Source organism: Asparagus officinalis, chromosome 2 (assembly GCF_001876935.1).
Source record: "Asparagus officinalis chromosome 2, Aspof.V1, whole genome shotgun sequence".
In the NCBI taxonomy this organism is placed as follows: domain Eukaryota; kingdom Viridiplantae; phylum Streptophyta; class Magnoliopsida; order Asparagales; family Asparagaceae; genus Asparagus; species Asparagus officinalis.
The window spans coordinates 76,857,866-76,869,203 of NC_033795.1; the positions used below are offsets into that span (position 1 = coordinate 76,857,866).

Consider the following 11,338-nt stretch of genomic DNA (forward strand, 5'->3'; position numbering starts at 1 on the left):
CGCCAGCGGTGCCAGTCCGTGGTCCGAGGTTGTTTGCATCCCCCCCTCCCTTTTCACCATTTTGCCGCCTTTCAGATCTCCTTTCTTCTATCTTCTTTTGTTATCTGCTTACAGCTGAAATACTGGACTATTCCCAATATTATGGACATTGACTATCCTCGTGTCACAGAGAAAGAACCGAACAACCATAGGAAAAATAAAATAAAAAGCGCAAATATGAGGATTTCATATGGCTCGAAATAGATCTTTACGTTCACAGGCATCAATAGATAAATCTGCACTAATCAGATGAGAGATTATTGAGATCAATGATCTTCAAACTCTCCTTCAAAGATAGCAGGGAAAAGTTCCACATTCGATGATCTATGGAAGTGAAGTTTCCCTTGTGAGCAAACATGGGGGCCCACCCACTCACGTGGGTGAAACAACTCATCAACTGCAGGGAGAGCACGTGAACGAGAGGTGTGTGTTTCAGCTGTTTCCCTTTCCGCGTGAAAAGATAGAGCACGTGAATGTGAGGCCCATCCGATTGCTAGCAGCCTATAAATTCTCTATTTGCTCTAGGGTTTCGTGCGAGCAAAGTAGGGGAGCAACTACGGTACAAATTAGGGGGTTGCGGCTGTGTGCAAGAAGCAGAGGAGTCTTTTTGGCGGCTACGGAGAAAAAGCAAAGCAGAAGGCTAGGTGATTTTTTTGGGGCTGCGTGCAAAGGTTTGTGGTGTGCGGCTGCAGAAAGAAAAAGAGCTTTTGTTTTGCTGTTTTGAGAGAGCCTTTGTGTGAGGGATTTGAGAGTTTGTTTTAGGGTTTAGATTGAGTGATTGTAAACCCTAGTTGTATTCTCTCCTCTCTAATAGTAGATCCCCCCTCCTTGCCCCGTGGACGTAGGCAGTTTGCCGAATCACGTAAAATTGATTTGTTTATGTTTGTGGTCATTGTAATAGTTTTTAGGATCCCTCGACAAGTCAGTCCTAGAACTGATGAGAGGAAGAGCCGATATCTCACTTTGTTGAGATATTCACTTCAGATTCTTGTTTCCTTGGTGAGACGGGAATTCTTATTGAGATCTTCCTCTCTTATTGTGCATCAGAAACTCTGCCGAAATTTCCGCTGCGCACAACAAGTGGTATCAGAGCTCGGGCTACGCTTGGGCTATTTGGAGGAGTAGATCGATTTGGAAGTTCGTCTAGGGCTTTGTTTGGTGATAAAGGTGGGATCTTTTGATAAAGACACTATCTTTTTAGTTTTGGATCTATTCTTCGTTCGTTGGTGCGTTGAGAAAGATGTCGGGGAAAGAAGGTGCTTCGGGTGTCGAGGGTGGTGCTTCTGGCGCGAAGACCATTCAGAGTTTGAATATCCACTCTATGAAGATAGATGTGGAGAAGTTTAATGACACAAATAATTTTGGATTATGGAGATGCGAGATTTTGGATGCACTGAACGCGCATAATTTGGAGGAGGATACATTGGAGTTAGATGGCAAGCCAGATGACATTGAAGAGAAGGTTTGGAAGAAGGTGAATCAAACGGCGTGTGGTGTGATTAGGTCTTGTTTGACTCAAGATCTAAAATATAATGTGATGAATGAGACTTCTGCAAAGAAGATTTGGAAGATTCTCGAAAGCAAGTATCTGACAAAGAGTGTTAAGAACCGCTTGCATTTGAAGAGGAGACTTTATCGTTTCCAGTTAAAGAAGGGAACCCCAATTAGAGATCACATGAACACCTACACAAAGCTTCTTGCGGATTTGGCGAATATGGATGTCATGATTGAAGATGAGGATAAGGCGTTGTTGTTGTTGAGTTCCTTGCCCGACGAGGAATATGAGATCTTCGTCCTTACTCTGATTTATGGGAAGGCATCTCTTTCGTATAGTGAGGTCACTGTTGCACTGGTGAATTATCAGCTTCGGAAGAAGGATAATGAGACTTCAACTGAGTCGGTAGCAGAGACGTGGCCGCAAGAGGGAAGGATCCAAACCGAAAGAATTGGAAGTCACAGTCTAGAATAGGACATCCTACAATTGAAAAAGATCAGTGTGCTTGGTGCAAAGAGACGGGTCATTGGAAGAAAGACTGCCCAAAGCTCGACGAATGGATGAAGAATAAGCAGAAGAGAAAAGGAAAGCAACCATTATCAGAAGCAAATATCGTTATATCTGATGGTAATATTTCTGATTCTTCTATTTATTCACTTTCTATCAGTCCTACAGATAGCTATTCGGAGAAATCTGAATGGATGTTGGATAGTGATGCGACCTATCATGTATACCCTAGAAGGGAATGGTTCTCCAGTTTTGAGAAGCTGGATAGTGGTGTGGTGTACATGGCCGATAACCGTACATGCCAGATCCTTGGAATAGGAAGAATTCGCATCAAGATGTTTGACGGGACTGTTAGGAAATTATATGATGTGAGATATGTTCCTTCCTTGAGAAAGAACTTGATCTCGATTGGAGCTTTGGTTGGAGAGAGTCTGAATGTTCGAATTGAGGACATGGTTCTCAAGATTATGGAGGACTAAGATTGTGATGAAGTGCGTCAGGAGGAATAATCTGTATTACTTGACTGGAGGTATAGTGGCAGGTGGAGAAGTGGCGACTTCTATTGATTCGACTAGACTGCGACATTTGGGGTTTGGCCATTCCAGTATTGATTCCTCGCATAGATTGAAAGAGGGTGTGAAGACCTGCAGTTTGAAGTCCAGTGAACATGTTGATGTGAGCAAGAAGACCGATGTGAAGTTTGGCACCTCTATTCACCGAGCTAAGGGTCGTTCTAGAGGAGTTCACGTGGATGTTTGGGGGCCTTCCAAAGGGGCATAATTGGGAGGTAATAGGCGTTTGGTTTCCTTTGTTGGTGACTGTTCTAGGCGTGTTTGGGTTGCAACTAAATCCCCATTGGAGAAAGTCCTAGTAGTCTCTAACAGTTTGAAGAAGTGTAAGATGGACAGAAAGGTGAAGGTACTTCATTCTGATTTTGTTGGGAGGTACAAGATGGACCTATTTTTGTATTGGAGCCGAGCTCACGGCATTTCGAGACACTTCGTTGGAAAGAAAAGCTTAGGGCAACTTGATAGGGTGGTAAATTTGGAAAACCGTGTCTTGCTGGAGGAGGATCGGTATTTGTTATCAAGCAATAGTCTGCAGAAGAGTTTCTGGACTGAGGCTTCGACATATTCGAGCCATCTTATTAAAGAGTTGTTAATTGCTGTGATAGGAGGTAAAATTCAATTGGGTGTTTGGTCTGGTAGTGTCACTTCGGTTGAGGCTTCGATGAGGGAGCTATTTGACTCTCAGCAGGTGGAGAGTTTTGGACAGACCTTAGAGGTATCGCAGCGGGTGGAGTGTGATGCTACTCCACATTGGGTGAAGATTACTCCAAATCATACTGTATTGTTTGAGATTCCAGCTGAGGTGACACAACTTAAGGATCATTTGAATTTAGGTGCAGATGATGAGTTGGGTTTTGATTTGAGTGCAGCTGGCAGACATAGTTTGGATATGGCCATTGGTTCACCTCAGGTGGAGGTGTTTGAGGCCATTGAAGATGCTATCAGCCGCAGAATTGATGATATTGGAGAAGGGTTGCGAACTCTTCTATTGGATTGAGGTCGTTCGCGGCCATTTGGGTGAACTACGTGAAGGCTTGATTCATTGGGCAAGAGGATACGTAGGCAGTCTTTATGATGCAGTCGGGTTAGATTTTGATGGGGGTGAGATCGATTTGATTGGTTGATACTAACATTTGGAGAGTGATTACATTCCCGTTTGGGTCTTGACTTGTTGTGGATGGAGTCCGTTGTCATAAGTCCGTTGCCATGGCGTACTGGACGTAACAAGTGAGACATTAGGTTTGGTTGGTGTCGGCTCAGTTTTGGAAGAAACTTCGCCGATGTGGAGAATTGTGAGCAAACATGGGGGCCCACCCACTCACGTGGGTGAAACACAACTCATCAACTGCAGGGAGAGCACGTGAACGAGAGGTGTGTTTCGGCTGTTTCCCTTTCCGCGTGAAAGATAGAGCACATGAATGTGAGGCCCATCCGATTGCTAGCAGCCTATAAATTCTCTATTTGCTCTAGGGTTTCGTGCAAGCAAAGCAGGGGGAGCAAGTACGGTACAAATTAGGGGGTTGCGGCTGTGTGCAAGAAGCAGAGGAGTCTTTTTGGCGGCTACGGAGAAAAAGCAAAGCAGAAGGCTGGGTGATTCATTGGGGCTGCGTGCAAGGGTTTATGGTGTGCGGCTGCAGAAAGAAAAAGTGCTTTTGTTTTGCTGTTTTGAGAGAGCCTTTGTGTGAGGGATTTGAGAGTTTGTTTGAGGGTTTAGATTGAGTGATTGTAAACCCTAGTTGTATTCTCTCCTCTCTAATAGTAGATTCCCCCTTCTTGTCCCATGCACACAGACAGTTTACCGAACCACGTAAAATTGGTTTGTTTGTGTTTGTGGCCATTGTAATAGTTTTTAGGATCCCTCGACAAGTCAGTCCTAGAACTGATGAGAGGAATATCTCACTTTGTTGAGATATTCACTTCAGATTCTTGTTTCCTTGGTGAGACGGGAATTCTTATTGAGATATTCCTCTCTTATTGTACACCAGAAACTCTGCCGAAATTTTCGCTGCGCACAAAATCCCTTATCTCTGAACTTTCGCCAGGCCCTAGTTATGACGCAACAACTTCTTTGTAGAGGTAGTTCTGTACAGAAAAGAAACTTTTGGTGTGTTCTCATCTATGGAGTGTTGCCGTCCCCATAATAAATTAGACAGAATGAGGCGGTGAAAATATTTTGCCGGGAAAGCCCATAGCCTAGACCAGCCTAGTTTCAACCACCTAGCTTAAAGGTCGCGGCCCACAACTGAACTGGTTCCCCGCACCTGGGCTTGGGACAAACCCGCCCAATTTTTCGTCTCTCCTAACCTCATTAATTATTGGGTTAGTTCGGTATCTTTGGAGGAGAAAGTATCAAATGGTCATCGGTTCATGGTATTTAGTGTGCACTAAAAAAATGTCAACCATTGGATTATTGGACATCGAGGCTCATGCACGGATCCTATGATTGACACCTATTTGATGCACATTGAAGGTCATGGACTGTCTCCACTGGATACTTTCTCCCCTCTCAACTATTTTTTTTTGAGAAAAAGGATGGATTACCATAAAGGTAATCCAGCCAGCTAAATATTAACAAAAGTGGTTGTTACATAAACCTACACACTCCCAACCAAAAGTGTGTATTGAAGTCCACTACAAAAAACTACAAAGTATGCAAAAAAAACACCACTCTGTACCCAACCATGCATCCCTCCACAAGGATATGAACCTAATAGGTGTTAATAAAAACCAAAAGTAAACCAAATCCAACTTTAAGAAAGTTTTAAAGATCAGATAGAGGACAAAATCAAGACTGAGCTGATTACAAATCATTCGAGCTGGATCACCGCATTCACCAAATCTCTGTTTTCTCTTCTAGCAGCTCCAACCACTTGCAGACTATCAACAATCCTCTTCCGTCTTCTTTCCTGTAGTCTGGTAGCCCGAGCAGAAGCAATCTTAGAACCTAACCAAAAGGTTGAGAAAGTCATGATTTTGTTTAAAAGCTCAAGAGATCTCTTCCTTTTATTAGAAAAAAGTTTGTCATTGCGCTCCTGCCATACACACCAAACTAGAGAACAAATGAAAACATCTCTTTTAATTTTGCAATTCTCATCATCACCAACTTCCCAGTTGAGCCATACTTCTTTTAAGGATCCAAAATTAAAATTATCTTCAGTTTCTAGTTTGAATTGAATTGATTTCCATATTGAGTAAACAAAATCACACTTGATGAATAAATGTGTATGATTCTCTTCCAATTTAGAGCATAAACATCAAACATTTTTCAAATGAATTCCTTTTTTTCCCAGTATATCTTTTGTATTCAAACTCTGTCTTAGAGCCAACCAGATAAGGAACTTCACTTTTAAAGGAATAGGGAGCTTCCAAAGATTTTTACATTCATACCTCAAACCTCCATCAATTAAAAATTGATAGAAAGATTTTACTGTGAAGCTCTCTTTTGTCTCCCACAACCATTTTCTTTTATCTTCATAAAAATTGATAGAAAGATTTTACTGTGAAGCTCTCTTTTGTCTCCCACAACCATTTTCTTTTATCTTCATTTTGCTCTATAGAAATGGAATTAAGTGAAGCTCTCTTTTGTCTCCCACAACCATTTTCTTTTATCTTCATTTTGCTCTATAGAAATGGAATTAAGTAAATTCATCAAAGAAAAAAACTGGGAAACAAAAATCCCAGTTAACTGTCTCTTAAATTTGACAACCCATCTCTACATATTATTTTCTTTTTTCCTTATGCTACTAACAGTAGAAAAAGGAAAGGATGAAATAGCAAATAAAGATGGAAAAAGAGCTGCAAGAGTAAATGAGCCTACCCACTTGTCAAGCCAAAATAAAGTGTAATTTCCTTTTCCAACCTCCAGTTGAGAGCTGCATAAAAAACTTTCAATATTAACAAAGAGATTCCTCCAAAAATGTGATAAAAGAACTCTCCTAGAGTATAAAAACTCTGTCCAACTCTTTTTTTCAAAATATTTATGAAAACTAATTTGTTTCCAAAGACCAGGACTTCCATCAAACCATTTCCAGAGCTATTTTCCTAACAAAGCTCTATTCATGATCCTCAAATTTATGATTCCCAAGCTGTTTCCGTTGAAAGTCACCTTAGTCATTGATTTCATTAACTTTAAGCGTTACAAATGAATTCAAATAACAAAAGAAAAAGATTACAACTTTCTTGAAAATAAACACAAGATCCGTTTATCGGCTCTTGCTTGCGTGGGTCTTTAGCCGGTGCCGGGGTTAATCCGTGGACGACCTTGAATCAGATCCGGTTATAGAAAATTTGACAGAGCTTCGCCTTCATCAGGGCTCTTCTCGAGATTAAGACTAAGCCTAATCTCAAGGAACGGACGTACGGGCTTCTGATCCTTCGAACGACTTCTCCTTTGTGCTGAAGTTCACCGGGATCTCGCTGTCCTTTGCTGAAATTCGTGCTCCTTCACCCTCCAATCCAGCAGCACCTCGTCCTCTTGATAAAATTCCAGATCCAGAAAATGGAGGCCTTTGGTTCATATTTATAGGCCTCAAAATGCGGTTATTTGGATAAGAACAAGGGATTTGGCTCTATCTTCAGTCAACAGCAGCCTAACCACGTTTGGGGATGATCTCAAGTCAGTTAAGAACCCCTGGAACCGATAAACCCTGCAAAAAACCAATTTAAAACCGTCAAAACGTGTTTTGGAACTTTACTGCGTGGCAGAACAATCTGACCCGCGCTCGCGCGGGTCGGAATAATCCGACCAGCGCTTGCGCGGGTCGGATTGGTCCGACCCGCGCTTGCGCGGGTCGGATTGGTCCGTCCCGCGCTTGCGCGGGTCGGATCATTCCGTCCTGCGCAAGGCGCGGGTTCGCCGACTTTCTCCTTTTTTGGTTTCTTTCTTCCGGGTCTTGTTCTTGTCGCGTATTCGATAGATTTGTTGATTTGTATGCTTCGTCGCGAGACCAATCGTTGAACGCGCATTGGTTAATATACGCGTGCTGATCGATGCGCGCGGGCTGATTGACGTGCGCGCGTTGACTGGCGCGCACGAGGTGATTTGACGTGCACTCGTTGACTGGCGCGCACGAGTTGGTTGACGTGCGCGCGTTGACCGGCGCACACGAGTTGGTTGACGTGCACGCGTTTGACCGGCGCGTACGAGTTGATTCGACGTACGCGCGTTGACCGACGCGCACGGGCTGATCGACGTGCGCGCGTTGACTGGCGCGCACGAGTTGATTGACGTGCACGCGTTTGACCGACGCGCACGAGTTGGTTTGACGAATCTTCTTGACTCGCCCATTCATTGCTTCGAGTTTCGTGCGGGCTCTCGTAGACAATTTTAGACGCCTACAGATACCCCCTCCAAAGTGTTTCAGCCTCATTCCTTTATAGAGGAGTCTGAAACGCTTTGGATATGATGGATCCCCACCTTCATTCGGTGTTAAAGGAGCTACAGATGGTTTCGATTCTTAACTTCTCCATATTTTAGCGTATTCCGTATTTTGTCGAATAGCTAAGATTTTCTCAGTACTGCGTTTATCGTCTGACCGTTGTTGAAGCCTTGAACCAGAATTGGTGAGTGGATTTTTTTTGTTGATATGTCATTGAGTTGACTTTTGGATCAATTGCAACGCGTTGACTGGCGTTGACCTAGGGCTACGCGTTGACCGACGTTGACCTTAGGGTTTCGAATCGATCGGTGTTGACTTTCATCGCAACGCGTTGACCGACGTTGACCTAAGGCTACGCGTTGACCGGCGTTGACCTTAGGGTTTCGCGTTAACCTGAGGAGAACCAGTTTATACTCGTGTACTCCTGGGAGTTTCGGGAATCAGTTTAACCTCGTGTATCCGTCGGAGGTTGCCAGGTTATCCTTAAGAATTATTATTTGTAATATTCTCTAGGAACTTCCCGTCAAAATGGGAAACAGTTTAGACTCATGTACCCGTTGGAGTTTGCCAGGTTATCCTTAAGAATTATTATCTGTAATATTCTCTAGGAACTTCCTGTCTGAATGGGAAACAGTTTAGACTCATGTACCCGTTGGAGTTTGGATTTCAAATATTCTGACAATCACTCAAAATATCGCGAAATCACCCAAAATATAAAATTGGGTCCCGAATATACCAAAATAGGTGAAAAATCACGAAATCACCCAAAATATAAAATTGGGTCTCGAATATTCTGGAAATAGACGAAAATATCTCGCAATTATTTGGGAGACGGAATTGAACGGTCCCGAATATTCCGGGAAATGAAGTCGAACTCTGAACATTCCAAATGTGAGCAAAAACACCGTGAAATTGTCCGGGAGATGAGGTTAAGCTTCGAAAATTTCGAAAACGGACGAAAACGGACGAAAATACTGCAAAACGGACACTGAATTGAGTCTGACCCGCGTTCACGCGGGTCAGATAGATCCGACTCGCGTGATCGCGGGTCGGATTAATCCGACCCGCGAGCACGCGGGTCGGACATGAATCCGACCCGCGGAACGCGGGTCGGATGGGGGGACAAAGTGATAAAAAATCCCGATTCTTTGCTTCTTCTTCTTCCTTCTTCATCGGTTCCAGCCCCTGTTCGGTTTCTTTTCTCCATGAATTCCAGCCATCCAAGAACTTCTCCAAGATCAGAACTCCCTAAACCCTTTAAATTCCACACTGATTCCTTCTCCTCTTCTTCCAACTTGGATCTGAGTAAAGGGAGATTAAAACCTAGGGTTTGTGATTCTTCCAACGTGAGTTCGAGCTTAAGCATCGAGTGGAGTTCCTGCCTTGGATTTCGATTTCAGGTACGAATTAAGCTTTATAATCTTGATCTTGGTTACCCCCTTTCAATTTGACTCGGTTTTCACTCTATCCTTTGTTCCAACCGAAGTCAAGAGCTAGGTTTTCAACGGCTTGGTGCGATTCTCCTCCTCGAATTCGCCGACTTTGATTCAGGTAGGCGTCATCCTCAACTTTGGCTAAGTTTCATCTTGTGTTCTCAATTGTAAAGGGGGTTTGAAACCCTAATTCCGAATTTTAAGTTAGAATTAAGTTTTCTGTTCTTGATTTTGGCCACCCCTCTTCGATTTGACTTGGTTTTTTTTTTTTTTTCACTCTGATTTCTTGTCAGGATCTCAGCTCCCTCTTTGCCTCAGATTCAAGTTTTGCTTAGTGGTGGATTTTCCCAACTCAGATCACGCTCTTCTCGAGTTCAGGTGAACCTCGAATGCTTCTGCTTCAATTTTGGTTTTGTCTGTGACCTTTAGTTTGGTAATTGAACTTTAATTCTTGTGGTGGGGAAAAACCTGAAATTGATGCCTAAAAGAACTCTTTGTTGGCCGAAACTTTGGACTGTTCATGGCTAAAAAAATTGTGGCATGACTGATTTCTTGAGTTGGTGCTCTTGGACTTGTGCCTTGTCGAGGTCGAATTTTGACTCTTGGTTAATTGTTGATGATTGCATTCAGACTTGTAGTGTATTTGAGTGGAGCCTAAACTTGTACATGGCCGAAATAGCCTTTGATTGATGACTTGAATTTGATCTTGTGCATGTATTTGAATGAGAATTCCCTGAATTTGGTTGCACGTGGTCGAACCTGATATACGATTGAACTCGAACTTGTACGTGGCTCGAGAACTTGAATCCAAACTTGTATGCGCCCGAATTATTTGAATTCGAGCTTGTGTATGACTCGAGCTTTGTATATAACTGAATTCGTGCATAAATGATTCGAGCTTGTGTATGACTCGAGCTTTGTATATAACTGAATTCGTGCATAAATGAATCCTTGTATGTGATTGCACTCTTGTATGGTACTCGAGCTTTGTATATAACTGAATTCGTGCATAAATGAATCCTTGTATGTGATTGCACTCTTGTATGGTTCGAACTTGTACATGATTGAACTCTATGCGACTGAATCCAACCTTGTATCCCAACTTGTGTATGCCTTGGATCCGAATTTGTACATGACTCAAGAACTTTATATGCCTTGAATTCGAACTTATACATGACTGAGTTCGTGAATCTGCATGTTGACATGATCGAGACCTTATGTTTAACTCGGTGACACTTAACTTGAACCGAGAATGTCGTATAGGTTTAATTGGACCCTTAATTGGAAAATTCCATTTTGTAGAATTTCAATTAAAGATTCACAATTTCCCTTATAGTCTTTGATTCATGTATTTTGATTCTTGATCTGACTGAGCTGTTGGTCTTCATTGCAGATTAGCTATGTCGACGAGGAGATCGCGCCTCCCGAGGAGCCGCTCAGCCACTCAATCACCTGAGAGGGAGCACTTGTCTTTTACTGGTAAGCCTTTGTAATTTTCTGTTCCTGAATTTAGAATTCTTATATCATGCTGCATATCGCATACCCTATCTGTCCTCCTTGGTGAGGCAGCCAGGAAGAGCCGATACCCTCCTTTGTGGGGGTGGATGCTTCTATATTACATCCCCGCCCTGTCCTCCTTGGTGAGGCAGTTGGGAAGAGTTGATACCCTCCTTCGTGGGGGTGGATGCTTACCGGATACGTTTTGCTTGGTCAAAACGCGTCTTAAGGCCATATGGGGCGATTTTCTGCCGTATTACGTTCCTTAAGATAGGGTACATCACTGCATCACTTGCGTGAAGATGTACGTTACCTTGTGAATTCGTAATACCGCTAAAATCGTCTCGCCAATTACAAGAGGGCGACCCTATTTGGTGAAAAGAGTTCGACCCCCTGTGTCGCCTGAATATTTTTTTATAA

General features: G+C 43.0%; 1 long non-coding RNA gene across 1 annotated transcript; it reads left to right on the forward strand.

Annotated features, from left to right (window-relative positions):
• Window positions 9,473–10,876, forward strand: LOC109829749. The gene is made up of 3 exons (XR_002244128.1): window positions 9,473–9,539; window positions 9,715–9,799; window positions 10,815–10,876. It is a non-coding gene; the product is annotated as an uncharacterized LOC109829749 (long non-coding RNA).